Below are 16,100 nucleotides of genomic sequence, written 5' to 3' on the forward strand. Positions count from 1 at the left end.
ATGACACGGCCGCTTTTCCTTTAACTCTCAGCTTCTATTTAAAAAGCTAATTTGGGAGCTTGTCGATGCTCCCAATTCAGACATTTTAAATAGGAACAGAAAGTCAGGAGCTGCCAGGGCACTAGGTTTCCTCTCCTTGCCACCGACACAGCTGAAGCATTTTTTCAGTCACTGCGCTGGCCCTCCCGTGGCGTGGTGTGTGTGTGTGTGTGTGTGTGTGTGTGTGTGTGAGAGAGAGAGAGAGAGAGAGAGAGAGAGCAAGCTCAGGGTGTATTCCAGGCTCTTTTCTATTTAAAGGCGGTGCTCCTGTGGACAACTGTTGTCTGTGTGTATGTCCTCTCCAAGCTGCGCACATGTGGGACTCTTCTCTAGTCCCGTGGCTCTGGCCGCCTTTTGCAGAGCTCGGCACTGCGTGGCCCAGGAGGCGACCCCACTCCGAGTCTGCAGCCTCTTTGCTGACAGGCCGGGTTGGCATGTCTCGGTGGCTCTTTCCTGGGGCGCTTCTGCTCGGGCTGGCAGTTTGCAGCTGTGCCTCGGTGTGTCCGGAACGGTTGCTCCCTCCCTCACTGCTCGAGGCTGTCCCACTTCAGCAGTGGGCCCCACGATGGGGTGGGGGCTGGAAGGGGGGGCGCCCACCTGAGGGCTGCAGGCCCTCCACCTCCAGGCTGCCTGGGTTGAAACCTGCCTCTGCTGTTCACTAGCTGTGCAATCTTAGGAAGCCATGTAACTTCCGTGTGCCTTGATTTCCCCATCTGCCATGCCATGGCAGTAACGGTGCCACCTACCTTCCGAGACTGTACCCTCACAGACAAAACAGTGCCTGGGACTCGGGGAGTTTACTGTAACTGCTGGTTGTCGTTGTTCAAGGCCAGGCTGGTGCGGGCAGGGAGTGTGGAGAAATCAGCCTGGGGAAGATGCGGGGCTGCTGGATTGCGTACACGCACACACACACACAGGCAGACACGCACCTCCATGCACGTAACTATAAAGACACCACAGCCCACAATGGATCAAGTTTGCCTTGGTGAGATAGTCGATTCTCTAAGCTCCAGAAGAGAAGAGAGACTTCTGGTGAAGGAATAGAGGGAGAGCCACAGAGCTGGGTTTAAGGAAGAGGCCGGACCAGTCAGAGCCCCTGGGGGCCAGTGCAGGAGTAAGTCCCTGGATGCCGCCTATGGACTCACCCTTCCTTACTTATCTGCCCATGTACAGTGAGGACTTATGAAAGTGGAGACCCAGGAGGGACTCAGAAGGGGCGGCCCCTCACTCTCCAGGGGTCTGCCCTTGGCCTGGGTGTCCTCTCGATCGGACCCTGCCATTGCCTCCTATCCCTAGTCCCGCACGTGGCCGTGTGAACGGTTACCCAGTGCCCATCAGGATTCATTTTGTCTTAGTCCCTGAACACTGAACCAAGGTACAGAGAGGCTAAGTGGCCCTCCCCAGGTCACACAGCTAGGGATGCAGGAGGCCACCGGCAGGAGGGGGCACTGTTGGTGCCCACACACAGGAAGGCTCGCCAAGGAATCCAAAGCAACATTGCAAATCCCTGGACTTATTGGTCTCGGCACAGTGACCTTCAGGGGAGGGGCCACTGCATTCTGAACCCCTGGCTGGGTGTCCAAGGACCCTGCGCTGTATATATCATCGGCATTCCATGGATGGAAACACTGTGAGTGGTCGGTGCACGAGGAGGCATCCCAGTCCATGCACCTAGCGTGCAGCTCTGAACCCCCCCTCTTTCCACCCCCTGAGCTATTATTTTCTTCTCTTCTGAGAGTAGAATGGCCCCCTCAGCCATCTAGAGAGGGTCAGCAGTCAGCGAGAGGGTCTTCCCTGGGAGGATGCTCCTGCCCTGGTTCTGACAGGCTCTCCTGCGTTTGGTAGGGTGGGGTGGGGGTCAGTGTGCCCAGGCCAGACTGTTCCCTCTGAGTTTTCCTCAGGGTGGAGTCTTCCGGAGGAACTCCAGAGCTGAGCAGAGCCTTGGCTTTCTCTCGTTTCCCAAGGGGAGGGAGGTTGTGGTGCCAAAGATGCCAGTCTCGGGAGGCCAGGGGTTGTGTGCTGGGCATTGCCCGATTGTCCAGCTTAGCCAGGCCAGCAAGTACTGTCCAGCATTAGTAGTCCTGATGGCTGAACTCTCACAACCTTCAGATGCTTCTGGCCCTTCCTGAGGGTGTGGGGGAGCCCCTACTTCTTGCTCCCCCAACCCCACTTGGGAGGCCTGGGTGGTCTTGTCATCGGTCACAATTTGTAGACCGGTTAGAGTGAATGAGAGGTGGTCAGAATTGTCAGGCCCGCGTGGGTCCTCCGAGAGTCGGTCTTTGCCAGCCTGACACCTGCTGCCACCCAGGCAGATCCTGGGGAGGCAGAGCCCTGGTGGGGATGCTTTTTGCTCCCCCGGAGGGAGAGGCTAGGTGATGGCAGAGGAGGGAAGGGAAGGAGGAAGAGGGGCTGAGAAGGGGACACGGCCTGGAAGGAAGAAAAACACCCTCCTCACTGGCTCTGTGTTTTGCTAGTGACAACTTCAAGGAGGGTGGCTAAAGCCCGCAGGTACTGAGTTCCCCTCCGGGGGCGGCTTTTGCCTGTGCGCTGATGTCCCCGGGCTCTGAGCTTGTCCTTCTGTTTCTTCACCTGTCTCTTTCCCTGGAGAGATGGTGGGAGCCATGCCTGTCAAGCTCATTCTGATGCTGACAGTCCCTTCCAGGGCTGTCCCTAACTGTCTCTGTGCCCCTCCAGCTTTGCACACAGCCACCTCTGGGTTTCATCTCACCCCTCCTGCAACCTTCTGAGGTAGGTCGTTCGCTCTAAAAAACCCTGTTCTGATCACGTCCTCCCCCTCACTTCCCTTCCGGCCTTACCTTCTCCCAGGCACACATTCACCTTTCTTCCCAGCCCGTAGACCTGTTCTCTGTTACCTGACCAAGGCACAACCTCTCTTGCCTTTGTACGTGGTACCATCTTCCAGAAATACCCTTCGCCGCTTCCTATTTCCTTCTGTCTTCCCATCAAACTTCCGCTCAGCCTGACACCTTTAATACCCAGCCCAAAGGTCACATAAGACTATTGGTCAAGTCCACCCCCACTGGGACTTTCCCCAGGTGGGCTTCCTTATTCCTCAAACACAGTTCCGACCACCCTAGTTGTTTGCATGGTGGTCTCGCCCCCTGGCTTTCAGCTGTTTAAGGCAAGGGCCAATTCCCAGCCGTCTCTGAAAGCGCTAGCTCGGTGCCTGGCACATTGCAGACGCTCGATAAATTTGCGTTAGGAATTTATTTCAGCTTTCATTCACATAGCTCCCTTGAGTGTGTGTGATTGAGGATGTGCAATAAATTTGTCAGCTGGTCAACCTCCAGGTCCATCGGATTGATCCTAAGCGCTGGCATGAGGACAGCGAGGAGGGGTGAGGGTGTTCGATTTGCCACAGATCCTAGATGAAGAGAGCCCTGCATCCCCCCTTCTCCAGCCTTTTCCGATCACAATGGGCCTCAGCCGATGCTGCATGCAGGGACCTAGCCAGTGTTGTGCTCTTGGACAGGATTGGTTTTCAGGGACTCTTTCTTTTCTGGCAGAATGTCAACCACATCCCCAGAACGTCACCTCCCTGGGAACGGCCAGGATGTGGTCAGTGGGGTGCCTGGTTGCCTGCAGCCGTGACTGTGCCTGCCCATAAAACCCAGCGGGAGAGCCTGTGACAAACCCATTAGCCAAGACCCCGGCTCAAGGAGATGCCCAAACCAAAGCTCACTGGACTTGGCAGTTTAAAACTGTGTGAGACCCACATGACGAATCGTGGGGCTTAGAGGTGAGAACGTGGGGTGGAATAGACCTGGCTCCAGATCTTGACCTTACTTTACAAGTTGTGTGACCTTGGGTAAGCCACCTTACTTCTCTGACCTTCTGTTTCCTCACCTGGAAATGAATGATGGCATCACCTCGTAGGGTTTGTGAGGATGGAATTAGAGAAGGTATATAGTATGTCTCTCATGCAATTATAAATACAAATATTTGCTGTTCTAATACTGTAACTGAGTTTACATGTGTTCGAAACTGGCTCTTTTAAATCTTGGGCACAGCCCACTACAGTGCTTGTTTGCGAAGAAGTTTAGGAAGGTCACTCAAATTCTTTCCAGGTGGTTATTGTTCATACTGAGACCTCAGGAAATGTGGGAAATCAGAGAAGTTTGTATATACTTTTTTTTTTTGAGTGCTGGTCTTCCTTTATCTAACGGCACTGCTGTGTCACAGGCATTTCCTATTGGTGAGTAGCAATAAAATCATGATTTTCCTAAGACTTCAAATCGTGGTTCCCCCAGGCCAGCACATTTTTCTGTTGGCTCCTCTCTCCATCCTGCGGCTCCTCATTTCTGCAGCCTTAATCTTCAAGTGCCTATTTCTCCCCATTCCTTCTTCCTTAGCAAGAACTGCTCAAATCATTTAAACTAAAGTGTAAGTGATTATCCTGTCTAGATCCAGTATTCACATTTTAACAGAACCCAGCCTTAAGCCAAAGCGATAACATAGAGTTGGATTTTAGGTACCCATTAGAGTAATGGGGGAGGTTTAGGGGAGACAGGAGGCCCTTCCCAACTCCACCGTCACTGTCCACTCACACACCTGACCCCATTAATGCAACCACACACAAGGTGGGCTGTTTCTGAATTCTGCAGCTAGCACATCACATCTCCTGCCTATGCAAAGGCATTGTAATAAGGGGATTTGTGCACCAATTTTTTGTACCACTCTCCTCTTGGTAAAGAGACACAACTCGTGAATGCTCATATTCAAGTGAATTTTTTCTTCGGAGCCCAAGGCCGGGTTGGCTGTTTCTGCCTCGCTGGGTTTGTGGGATACCCAGCTGCAAAACTGTCAACTGCTTTGGTGAGTCAACACATAAACAAAGACAGTCCAGCCTCTGTCCCCGTACTGCAAGGTCATAAGAGGTTTCTGGAGTTCTCTGCATAGCCTCATTAAAAAGGATCTTCATGGCTCTTTAAAGATTCTTCCTGCCCTGGCTGGTGTGGCTCAGTGGACTGAGGGCTGGCCTGCGAACCAAAGGGTTGCCGGTTCAATTCCCAGTCAGGGCATATGCCTGGGTTGCAGGCCAGGTCTCCAGTCAGGGCACATGCCTGGGGGGTACACAAGAGGCAACCACACATTGATGTTTCTCTCCTTTTCTTTTTCCCTCCCTTCCTCTCTGTCTAAAAATAAATAAAATCTTTTAAAAAAATTCTTCCTTATGGAAAACTTCAAACATATACAAGTGAAGAGAGAACTGCATAATATACCCATCCTTCAGCTTTGATGATGACCTGCGCAGGCCAACCATGTCTTATCTATATCCCTATTCACCAGCAAGCCCCCCCCAAAGTTTGAGGCAAACTCCAGATGTCATATAATTTCATCCTCAAATATTTCAGAAATTGCACCCTCCTTATGGCCAATAAAACCCACCCTCCAGGGAAAACATCCTTCCTACCTTTCCCCATGCTGCTGAGAACATTCGGCCAGTGTCTGCTTCTGTGCCCCAGGGCTAGTCCCTTGGGTTAGGCGAGTTCAAGGGTCTACTGACGTCTGCCCGAGTCCGTCCTTGAGGAGGAAGGGGCAAGCAGAAAGTGCCACGCCGTGGTGCCTACAGGTGCCAGCTTTTCGGTGCCAGCTGGGCTGCTGCCCGACAACTGACACGAGACCCACACTGAGGGGCAAGAGCCATACGCGTGGCTCTCAGCCGGATTCAGCATCTCTCACATCTAACCTTTACCCATTCTTCCTTTGCTCCCATCTTACAGACAAGAAAATGAAGGCCCAAGATCACGCAGCTCGTAGGTGCCAGTGGCAGAGATAGGCTGGATGCTAATCAAACTTAATTCCTCTTTTTCATGGGCAGAGCTAGATCACATTTCCCAGGATCCCTTGTAGTCAGGTTTGGCCATGTGACTAAGCTCTGTCAAGGTAGTGTAAGCCAGTCCCCCAAAATACATCCGGGGCCATCCTGCATGCCTTCTCTCTTTCCCCATCCACTGGCTGAATGGAGAGAATCTCAAGGACAAGAAGAAAGAAGCCTGGTTCCCTGGATGACTGTGTGGAGCAGAGACCCGTCCTAACCTTTATTGCACTGTGAAGTAAGTAAAAAATAAACTTCTATTTTGCTGTTATTTCGTGATGGTAAACCACCGACATTTGGGCAATGTGGCCAAAGCAGTGACGCTGCCCTGACCGCTACGGTGGCACAGACGGGACTCAGATGTAAGTCTGGCCACGCCAGCGTTCAAAGTCTCGCCCTGCACCACACTGCCTTCAGGCACGAGAAGCGAGAACCGCTTATAACAATCCCACGTGTTCAGCGTCTGACAGAACTGTCTGCAAGAATCTCTCATCGTGGATTTTTGCTGTTTAATACGGTAGCCACTGGTCATGTAAGGCTATTGTAATCCAAATTAAAATTAATTAAAAATTTAAGATATGTTTCCTGATTGCACTGACCACATTTCAAGTGCTCAGTAGCCACACGTGGCTACCAACTATCCCATTGGGCAGCACAGGGAGAGAGCATTTCCATCACCACAGAGAGGTCCACTGGACAATGCCGTCTTCGATGGCCCTGGCATTCACAAGGCCCCTCTCCCCACACCCCCACAGGAAAGCTGGGGTGCAGCTCAGGAGAGTACCGAGGGTGGTGCAGCCAGCGATCAGGTTGCCTCAGCCCTAACCAGCTTCTCTCTTTGCCCAGACCATGGGTCTTTGCTCCTGCCTCCCCCAGGTAACCCCCGGCTCCAATCGGGAGGTCCTCCTGTCCTCGCTGGGAACACACTCTGCTGTGGCCTCCTCACACACAATGAGTCCTGCCAGGCTCATGGACAGCACCTGCTGCCTATGTCACTGGGCTACGCCCGTGCCGGTGCCGAGTGTCAGACACTGAGATGCTAGCCGAGGGCCCAGGGCTGTGCTTCCCAGCCTAGACTAGGGATGCCCAAGGAATTTTCCAGGAATGGAAGCCCAACCAAGAAGGCCAGTACTTCAGTCCACTTTCCACACAAGCGATCTTTGCAAAACACAAATCCCAACACATTGCCCCTTGGTTGACGCCCTTCTCCAAGTGCCCCTCGCCCCCCAGAGTAAGTAGACGACACCCCTTGGCATGCCTCCTGGGGTTAGCAAGGGCTTGCTGCTTCTGTGTCCCCACGGTTTACCCCAGGGCCCCGGAACGTGTGTTCTGGCCACACTGGAAGTGCTGCTGGTCTGTAAGCTCCTGGCTCTTCTTTTCTACTAGAGTGTTCGCAAAGGCTGCTCCTTCTGCAGAAACTCCGTCCTCCCCCCACTCCCACCTCTGCTCAGCCAAGCCTGAGCTCAGGCCAAGCTCAGAAACACATGTGCCTGGAGGCCCTTCCTGCCCCTCAGCTTGGGACAGTCTCCTCCTCGTCTCCCTTGGCCACCTGCCCCACTAGCTACAGAACTTTCCACACGTCCAAGTCCTCCCCAGGGAAGAGGAAGGAGATGTTGTTGCTTTAGGAATCAAAAACGAAGACATCTTGTGGAGGTTTTCTTCAAGAGATGAATCCATCTTAATCCCACTAAATTATGTCTAGGTTCCTTCCTAGGTATACACACACCCATGCACACGCATGTGCATTTTCACACATGCACACTCGTGTGCACACAGGCCTTCCGCCCATGCAGGCCCTCCACAGAGTCTCCAGGGAGGCAAGTAGACCCCCATAAATCTCTCACAAGCCTCGATGCCCAGATATGTCTGCTGCTTGATCCCAACCAACTGCTTAGAACCAAGTGCCACGAAGTCCACGGGACGAGCCCCTATCCCCACCTCCTACCTGCCACGGTCTCATCACCCAGAAGGGGGCCTGCACACGGAGCAGGCCGTGGCAGTTATGATGCACACTGGTGCCAAGGCTCTCGTGGGCCTTCCCCTCGTGGGGCTGTTTTTATGGGGATCAGAGCGGGCAGAAGCAGTGGGCTCCAACTCCTGAGACAACGTGGCAATAAATCGCCGCGGCGGCTGTTCCAGCGCTCCCAACTAGTAAATCAAATCTATTGAACAATACATTTACTGCAAATTTAAGAAGTTGTTCTTCCATTTTTTTAGTGTATGTGTTAAATCATGCCCAGAGTCATAAAGAATGGAGACAGCCGGGCTCAGTGGGGAGGCGGGGGGGGAGCCCAAACAACCACATGCTTAAAGACGTTAGAAAATTTCTTGTCCTTCCTGTTGGCTCCATGGGCGCTCCTCCCACCAGACAGGCTGGGATCCCCCAAGTGGTGGGCGCGTGACAACTGAACTAATGCCTGAGTTATTTTGCAAATACAGGTTCAATGTTAGAGGTTGGCTCTTTGCTACAGATTCCTGAAATGAACCGGAAAGGTAGCAGAACGCAGCCTCCTTAGTGACGTACAGGGTTGCTCACAGTGGTGGGACGGTGCTGCGGGATGCGTGAGGGGAGCGACACACAGTTTGTCCATGGGAAGATGTCTTTTACTTCCATTCCACCCTGTTCACCTGCTACTGAAATGAATTAAGATCCTGACTGAAGGTGCAATTTCACCCAGGAGATGGAGTATGCTTTTTCTTATCTGCACGCCCCCGTCCCACCTAAAGATTAGCAGGGGAGCCCTAGAGCGGAGCCTGGCATTTAATAAACATTTAAATTGAGTGAATAGGCCTTCATCCAGTAACATTAGCTCAGCAAACACTTATCAAACCATTCATTCATTTTGCACGTACTCACTGAACATGCCCTCATGGCTGTGCTGGACAGCCAGTGCTGAGCAAGGCGGACGCAGGCCCTGCCTGCTGGGACCTCCGCATTGGGGTCGGGCTTCCTGAGCCTCACCTGGGGGTCACTGAGGCCAGGAGTGGGGTGGCGTGAAGAGAAGCTAGAGTTGCAAATTCTCAAGGCGAGCTCATGGGGTAGATCTATTATTATTTCTCAGAGGAAGAATCGGAGGTGAGAGCCACACCACTGGGGTAGTGACAAAGCCAGTGTGTGTTGGCGCAGGTGTGGATGGAGAGCGAGGGAAGCACGGGCAGGACGCACGTGGCCCAGCCTGAGGGCTCAGGGAAGATGCTCTGGAGGAGATGACGTCTGAGCTGAGTCTAGAAAGAAGACAAGGAATCAGCCAAAGGGCTGAGGGGATGAAGTGAACCCCTGACAACCAGGATGCCAGGGTACGAATGAGCTCAGAGCGTGCCCCGAGTGTGAGGCCAGAGGCAGACACAGCAGGGGCCGAGGCTGGGAAACCCAGCCAAGGAGCTAGACTGTAGCCTGCAGGCCGCAGGGGCCACCAAAGGGCTCTAGGCAGACCAGGCTGCAGTCAGATCCGGGTTTGAAAAAGCTCCCCAGCCCAGCAGTGTGCGGGTGGATGGGAGGAGGACCAGATGGGAGGTGGGGGGACCAATTAGCAGGCTGTTGCAGCATTCCAGGACCAAGGGTATGAGGGGCTCAGTTCGGGCAGTGCACTGGGCATAGAGAAGAGGGGGCATGAGAGAAATATGCTGGGGATAAAAATGATCGGGACTCTGATTGGTTGGATGTGGAGCAGCACGGAGCGTCCCAGGTCAGGCTGTGCTGGCCGGCCGGGTGACCGTGCCTGTCTGGGACAGGGGACCGCGGGCAGAGCCCGCTGGGGCGGAGGTGCAGCCCCTCCCGGATGGAGGGGTGATCAGACCTCCCTCTCAGGGACCTTTCCAAACAGAGCTGGGCTGGAGGAAGCTGTCAGCTGGGGACACCCGAGACCTTCGAGCCATGCAGACCTGAGAAACGGGCTGGGGTTCGCCAAGACAAGCTCAACAATTCCTGTGGTTGGAGGGGCATGAGTTTTCAAAATGGGGCTGGACGACTCCCAGCACAGCAGGCCACGGCATCTAGAGGCTTACAGAGGGCTGACCACTGGAGAGATGAGAGGGGAGAACAACTCGTGGGTCTCATCCCTGCCATTCTCTTTCCCACCCCCTCAGGATGCCCTAACAAGCACACTCACACGCGCGCGCACACGCACGGGCTGTAGCATCCCTACACTTCTCACCTCCCCCAGACACACCAGGCCCTTTCACACTCCCTCTTTGCACCGGCTGTTCTCTCTGCCTGCAGAGTCCTTTTCCTCTGCACTGGGCAAAATATACCTCTCCTTCCAGCCCAGTCCAGATGCCAGTCCTCGTGGGGGCCCAGCCCCACTGCCCCCGGCATCCTCACCACGCCCCCCCACGCCCACTGCAGTGGGCTCCTCTGTGGTTGTTCCTCGTCACCAAGCTGAACCCCTGGGCCCTGTTTGTCTTGCCCCCCCAGAGGCCGCACCCGGTCTGACCGTCACCGCTGCTCAACAAATGCTTGCGGGCTGAATGAGCCCGTCCCTGGAGGCGGCCCAGGTGGCCCTTCCCAGCCCTGGTCTGAAGTCCTCGCATCATGAAAGAGGGTCACTTCTGCCCTCCAGACACTCCCACGTCACGTGGAAGACGAAGCCCACGCACCGGACAGGGGCCGTAAAGGCAGGCCTGCGCTCATCCTGGGTTCTACAGGCGCAGGTCTCATTCCTCTGCAACCAGCCTTCGTCTCATCCCCGTTTTACAGGTGAGGGCTCCTCCTCCAGGGAAGCCGGCAGCTCTTCTGGGCCGAAGATCACAGCCTGGTTTAAAATCCGTGGGGCAAAATGAGTAGGAGAAGGAGACTTTTGGGGGTCCTGTCCTTACTGAGACTCCCCAGGCTGACCATAGCTGGCTGAGCACAGCTGGCCGGCCCAGGTGAAGGCCCCAGAGAGCCAGCCGTTAGGTCATTTGCCAGGTGGCCTGTACAGTCCCTCTGGGTGTCTGACTGTACTCTGGAGCAGGAGGGGACTGACCACTGTCACCCAGCTTGTCAGCCTCCTGGGCACCTTTCCTGCCTCCCTCAGGCTGGGCACCTCCATCTGGCAAAGGGGGTGCTCACAGCAGGGAAATGGACGAGGGCCAGGAGGAGCTGGGGCTATCACTGTCATCGTCACCATAATCGTCGTCATCATCACCGTGGAATTAATGACAACCCCAGGGACACAGGGACACAGTGACAGCAAACTCTTGCCTGGCATTACGTGCCACGCACGCGGCAAGGCGCAGAGAAGTTTGGCAATTTGCTCAAGATCGTTAGCAGACCTGGGCCTTGGAACCAAACAGCCTGGCTCTAGGGCTCCTGTTCTGCTGGGGGTTTTAGTCCTCACTCAAGGATATGTTTTTTTTTTCTTTATCAAGGATATGTTTTATTGATTTGAGAGAGAGAGAAAGAGAGAAGGAAACATTGATGTGAGAGAGAAACATTGATCGGTTGCCTCCCATACACGCCCCAACTAAGGATCGAACACACAACCTTTCAGTGTACAGGAGGACGCTCCAACCAGCCGAGCCACTGGCCAGGGCAGACTTCCCGCTCCTCACTATTGCCCTGCGGGAGGTGAGGGCGGCTGGCAGCTCCCTGCCCCTCCATGGAAGGACAGGGGAGAAAAGGAGCCAGCACTACTCCCTGCTCAACCCCACCCTCCCGACACTCCCGGCAGGGATGCAAGTCTGCTCCTCCGCAGCGGTTAGAGCTCTGAGGAATCCCAGAAAGTGCAGGCGGGTAGGGGTCCGTGAGTGCAGTGTCCCTTCAGCCCCCGAGTCCAATCCCCCATTCGCACAGCAAGGGCCTCGGGATTGCTGCCTCTCTTGGAAGCCTGGCTCACTGCTGTCTGGAGCCTAATCCCCATTCTGGTGGTTTTGGTTGCTATGGTAATTGAATTCACTTAAAGTTGTCTCCAAGCTAGTCTGTCTACCTCTTTCTGCTCACAGCCTGGGAGGGCAGGAACCCAGCCGAGGGCAGGAAGGAGGAGGCTCCGGGGCCTGCGAGGCCTGTGTGGTTTTCCTCAGCCAGAGGTCCTGCTCGGGGGCAAGCAGAGGGACGTCACGAAGACATGTTCCTTCCCAGCCTCTTTGTCTTCCCTTTGCCGCCTCACTCCCGTCTGCATAGAGACTGTGGAGCTAGGCAGGCTGCAAAGGCAAGGACTGGGGGCATGGGGAGGGGACACTGAGAGCACCTCTCCTTCCTCGGCGTTCTGTTACTCCTCCAACAAACACTGACGGCGGACTGCCGTTTGGGAGGTGGTCTCTCTGGGGAAGCTCAGGATCCAGGGCCCCCAGAAATGTCCCTAAAGGCACATTTCCACCCGGTTACCACACTGGGATTTCAGGAGAATGGCCAGCCAGGGTCAGACGCCGACAGGGAGTCTAGGCATTGTGGGCAAGTCCCGTCCCTCCTCTGCTGGAGGAAGGTTCATCAGACTGGGCTGGAAGCAGAACGGGGCCAACTCTGGGTGGGACCTGAGGGGCAAGTCACAGCCATTGACTCCACCATTTCCATCAGGAGGGATTCCGACCTGGGAGCCAAAAGACAGGGGCAGAGCCCATGTCAACGCGCTGCCTGAGGGTGTGTGGCAATGACGGACCCTCTCGCAACTGCCACCGCTATGCTGGGGTGACGAGGGAGGGGCAGGAAGGCCACAGATAACGGGTGATTCAGTGCGCGAGCTTCGGTGTTTGGAGTAACAGCTGGAAGAAGCGAGCACGAAGGATGTTTATACAGCTTCAGCTGCGCACCAGGGGCCGTGCTGTGCACTGGGAAGGCAATGAGACCGACACAGCAGAGACTTTCGAGGAGCTCACAGCCTGGAAGGATGACAGTGCGTGAAGCCAAGCGTGCGTCCTATAAGGGCAAGACCAACGCACTCAGGGGGCCCGGAGCTGGGAGAACGGGGTGGGGAGCATGTCCTGGGAGAGTGCACACAGGGCAGGTGCGTAGAGTTGCGTTTTTAAGGGTGAGAAGGAGTTCTCGAGACAGAAGGTCACTCTGTGCAAAGACAAGAGCGTGAGCACAAGCACAGAGGTGTGCAAAGGAGCAGCGTGTCTGCTCCCAGACTGCAGGTTGGGCCAGGGCAAGGGCAGGAGCCAGCAGGAAGGTACGGACAACGGGAAGCCACGTTAGCTGTACCCTGCGGGCCACGGGGGGCTCCTGTGGTCGGACCTGTGTTTTAGCAAAACAGCTCTGGCAGAGCAAGAAGGGAAGGTAAAAGTGGGAGATCGGGGTGGAGGGGGCTCCTGAGCTGAGCTGTGGAACCGGCAGTGAAAGCCTACCCAGGCCAGAAGAGGAGCGGCACAGCCCGTGGGATTGGTTGGGGGGTTGCGGGAGGGAGGAGCAAGTGTTGGAGGAAATGGAAGCCTCGGAGAGTTCCCTGGGCGTAGTATCGGGGGAGGGAGTGGACCAAAGTCAGGAACCCAGGATGTCAGTTTGAGGGAGCTCTGTTTGGGATAAGTGGGTAAGGTGGCTGGTACAGTCAAGGTCAAGTGCCCTATAGGCAGAAAGAAGAATATTTCTAGCACTTGGGAGAGAGCTGCTCGTTAGAAATGTGCAGGTGGGAAGTGTCAGCATGGAGGTGACAGGTGAAGTCGTGAGAAAAGCCTTCGCCACCCAGGGAGGAGGTGCGGAGCCGGGTGTGAGAGGAGGCGCGCATGGCGCCTCGGAGAGAGGTCAGAGCGGGGCAGGCGGTGTCCTTCTGGAAGGTGGGCAGTGGCCTGGCGTCCAGGGCTGGGGGGCAAAGCCAGGCACACATGTGGTGTGGGCCTCAGAGAGGATGCTGCTGAGAGAAGTTGTGGGAAACGGGTCTAGAGCAGGGCTCTCAGGCCTGTGTGCCCACCGGGTCTTGTCAAAATGCGCATCCTGGCCCCACCCCCAGGGCTTGCAGTTCACCAGGTCCCCAGCGGAGCCCAGGAGTTCCTATTTCTAACAAGATCTGAAGTGCAAACTCATGCTGCTGGTTTTGGAGGACTGCTGAGTCAATGGTCTAGACTGATAAACCTGCACTTGAAAAGGTCCAAATGCAAATTCATCCAAGTTGGACAAGAGAGGAGGGGGCCGGGCTTTGGTTACAAAGCAGAGGTGGGGAATATAAGGCCGCTCCCGGGAAACAGAACAGATGCTGCTGAGGACACAGGGACAGGCAGGGAGGTGGGAAGCTGGGGGGTGGGCAAGGGACATGATGACACAAGAGCCACGGCCATGACCTGCCCATGGGTCCCCTGAAGAGGACTATGGTGAATTAGGCAGAGAGGAGTATGGGGATTAGCGCCGGCCTCAGGGTTCTGTTTGGCATCCTGGCCAAAAGTCTAGAGTTTGTCCTGAGGGGCCACATCCCTGTCCCCATCCCTTCTAACCTTCCAGGGTCACTACCAGCAACCAGGCTGCCGCCTTCCCAGGCAGAGCAGAGGTTGCCGCCTAATCCTCTTGGGTCATCTCTCCTGGGGGCTCTGCTCTGAGCACAGAATCCCCTCCCAAGATCTCAGATCAGAGACCTGAGCCCTCTGGGGGGACCCCTGACCTCAGTGCTGGACACCCTCCTGGGCCGACCACCCTCCTGGGCCGACCCACCCTGCCAGGGGAGGCGCAGGCCTCCAGTCTCATCTTCTATCAGTGCAGCTAGCCCATAAAGAAAATCCAATTCGTCGGTGTCCAGGAGAACATTACCAAGATAGACGAGACACTGTGGGCAGTATTTAATTATGACCAGGCAGAGCAAATAGGAAGGACGCAATAAAAATGCTAATCAGGAAAGTAAAAAAAAATACTGGCTTCATTTTCTTCTAGAACAGACTAAAGCCCCTCCTACCGACCTCCCACTCCTTCCAGACAGCAAATGAGTGTTGCAGGCCTGGTGCTGATTGGACTTGGTGACAGGTGAGTCTATTTCAGCCCCAGTCCCTGGCCTCTTCCTGCTTCCTTCCTTCCTTCCAGCCTCCCAGTTCCGAGCCCATGCAGCCCGGAGGGATGGAGGCTGGCTTTCCTTGCGAGCACTTCAGCAAGGGAGACCTCAGAAAAGGAATGAAGTTATTACTCAGGGTTCAATTCCGTGCTCCAGTGGGCACTTGGGGACGGGCCCAGCTCCCCCTTCCCCGCCCAGACTGCAGGAGGAGGGGCAGGGCTGTAGAGGGGCTGAAGTCAGCCCAGCTCAGAGCCTCTTAGGAAGCAACTGGGGACCTACCACCAGGCCCAAAGCCTCGTGTTCCCAGTGCCATTCAGCTTGGCTGAGCTCGGCTTCGGAGCACGACTCAGTGGTCTGCAGGCTATGCCTGTCTCGCTCCCGAGCTGGCCAACTCCTCCAGGTGGCCTGATCCTGTGAATCAGGGGCCTTCCTTGCTCACCTGCTCAACTTCCTCCACATTCGCTGCCACTGGCCTGTGGGGTCCCTGGGCCCAGGCCTCGTGTTGGTTTTACGTAAAACTTGCTTTCTTTGCAGCCTCGAGGATATTGGTTCGCCCAGACCCCTTCCCAAGGCTGACTTCTTCTGTTTGCTGGGCTCGCCTGCTGCCCTGGCTGGTGTCCACGCAATTCACCACCCTCGTCATTAGTCTCTCTCCTGCCTCCTTAAATCCTGGGCAGCCAGGGGCTCTGTCCAACATCAGCAGGGCAGGAAGTAGCCTGCGGATTGTCTGGGCAGTCATCCTGGACCCTCACCCCTCCCTGAACACCACAGGGAGACGGCACCCTGACCCTCAGCTCCTGGCTACTGTCTCTTCCTGGAAAAACAGCTTAATTGGCTAAACCATTTATATACCAGCTCACTTATCTGCCGTGAGGTCTTGGACTAGTTACTCAACATTTCTGTGCCCAGTTTCCTCATCCGACACATGGAGATTAACACCTACTTTAGATTGGTTATTAGGATTCAATGCAAATGCATACCGAGAGCACGTGCCACATACCAAACACTCGTAAAGCAGTAACTACCATCCTCAACATCATCGCTGTGATACTGATTGTCAAGGCCAATGACTGTCTCCTTGGCTCGTATGTCCAGGTACTTGATGGCCCGTCTGGCATGAATAAACACTCCATAATCATTGAGTCAATGAATAAGTGTACTTGTAAGATAATTCTTCCGAAGATATTACACTTTCCAGAAAAATTTAGATTTAAATGTAAAGAGAAGGATCTGCACATTGAAGGCAATGCTTAGGAATAAATGGCTGAAGGTGGACTCTGGGCGTCTCTGGGGAGGGGATTTAGAGTGAATGCTTGCTTTTATGTCAAGTCGGACAGTCG

This window comes from Desmodus rotundus, chromosome 12 (genome assembly GCF_022682495.2).
Source record: "Desmodus rotundus isolate HL8 chromosome 12, HLdesRot8A.1, whole genome shotgun sequence".
Taxonomy (NCBI): Eukaryota; Metazoa; Chordata; class Mammalia; order Chiroptera; family Phyllostomidae; genus Desmodus; species Desmodus rotundus.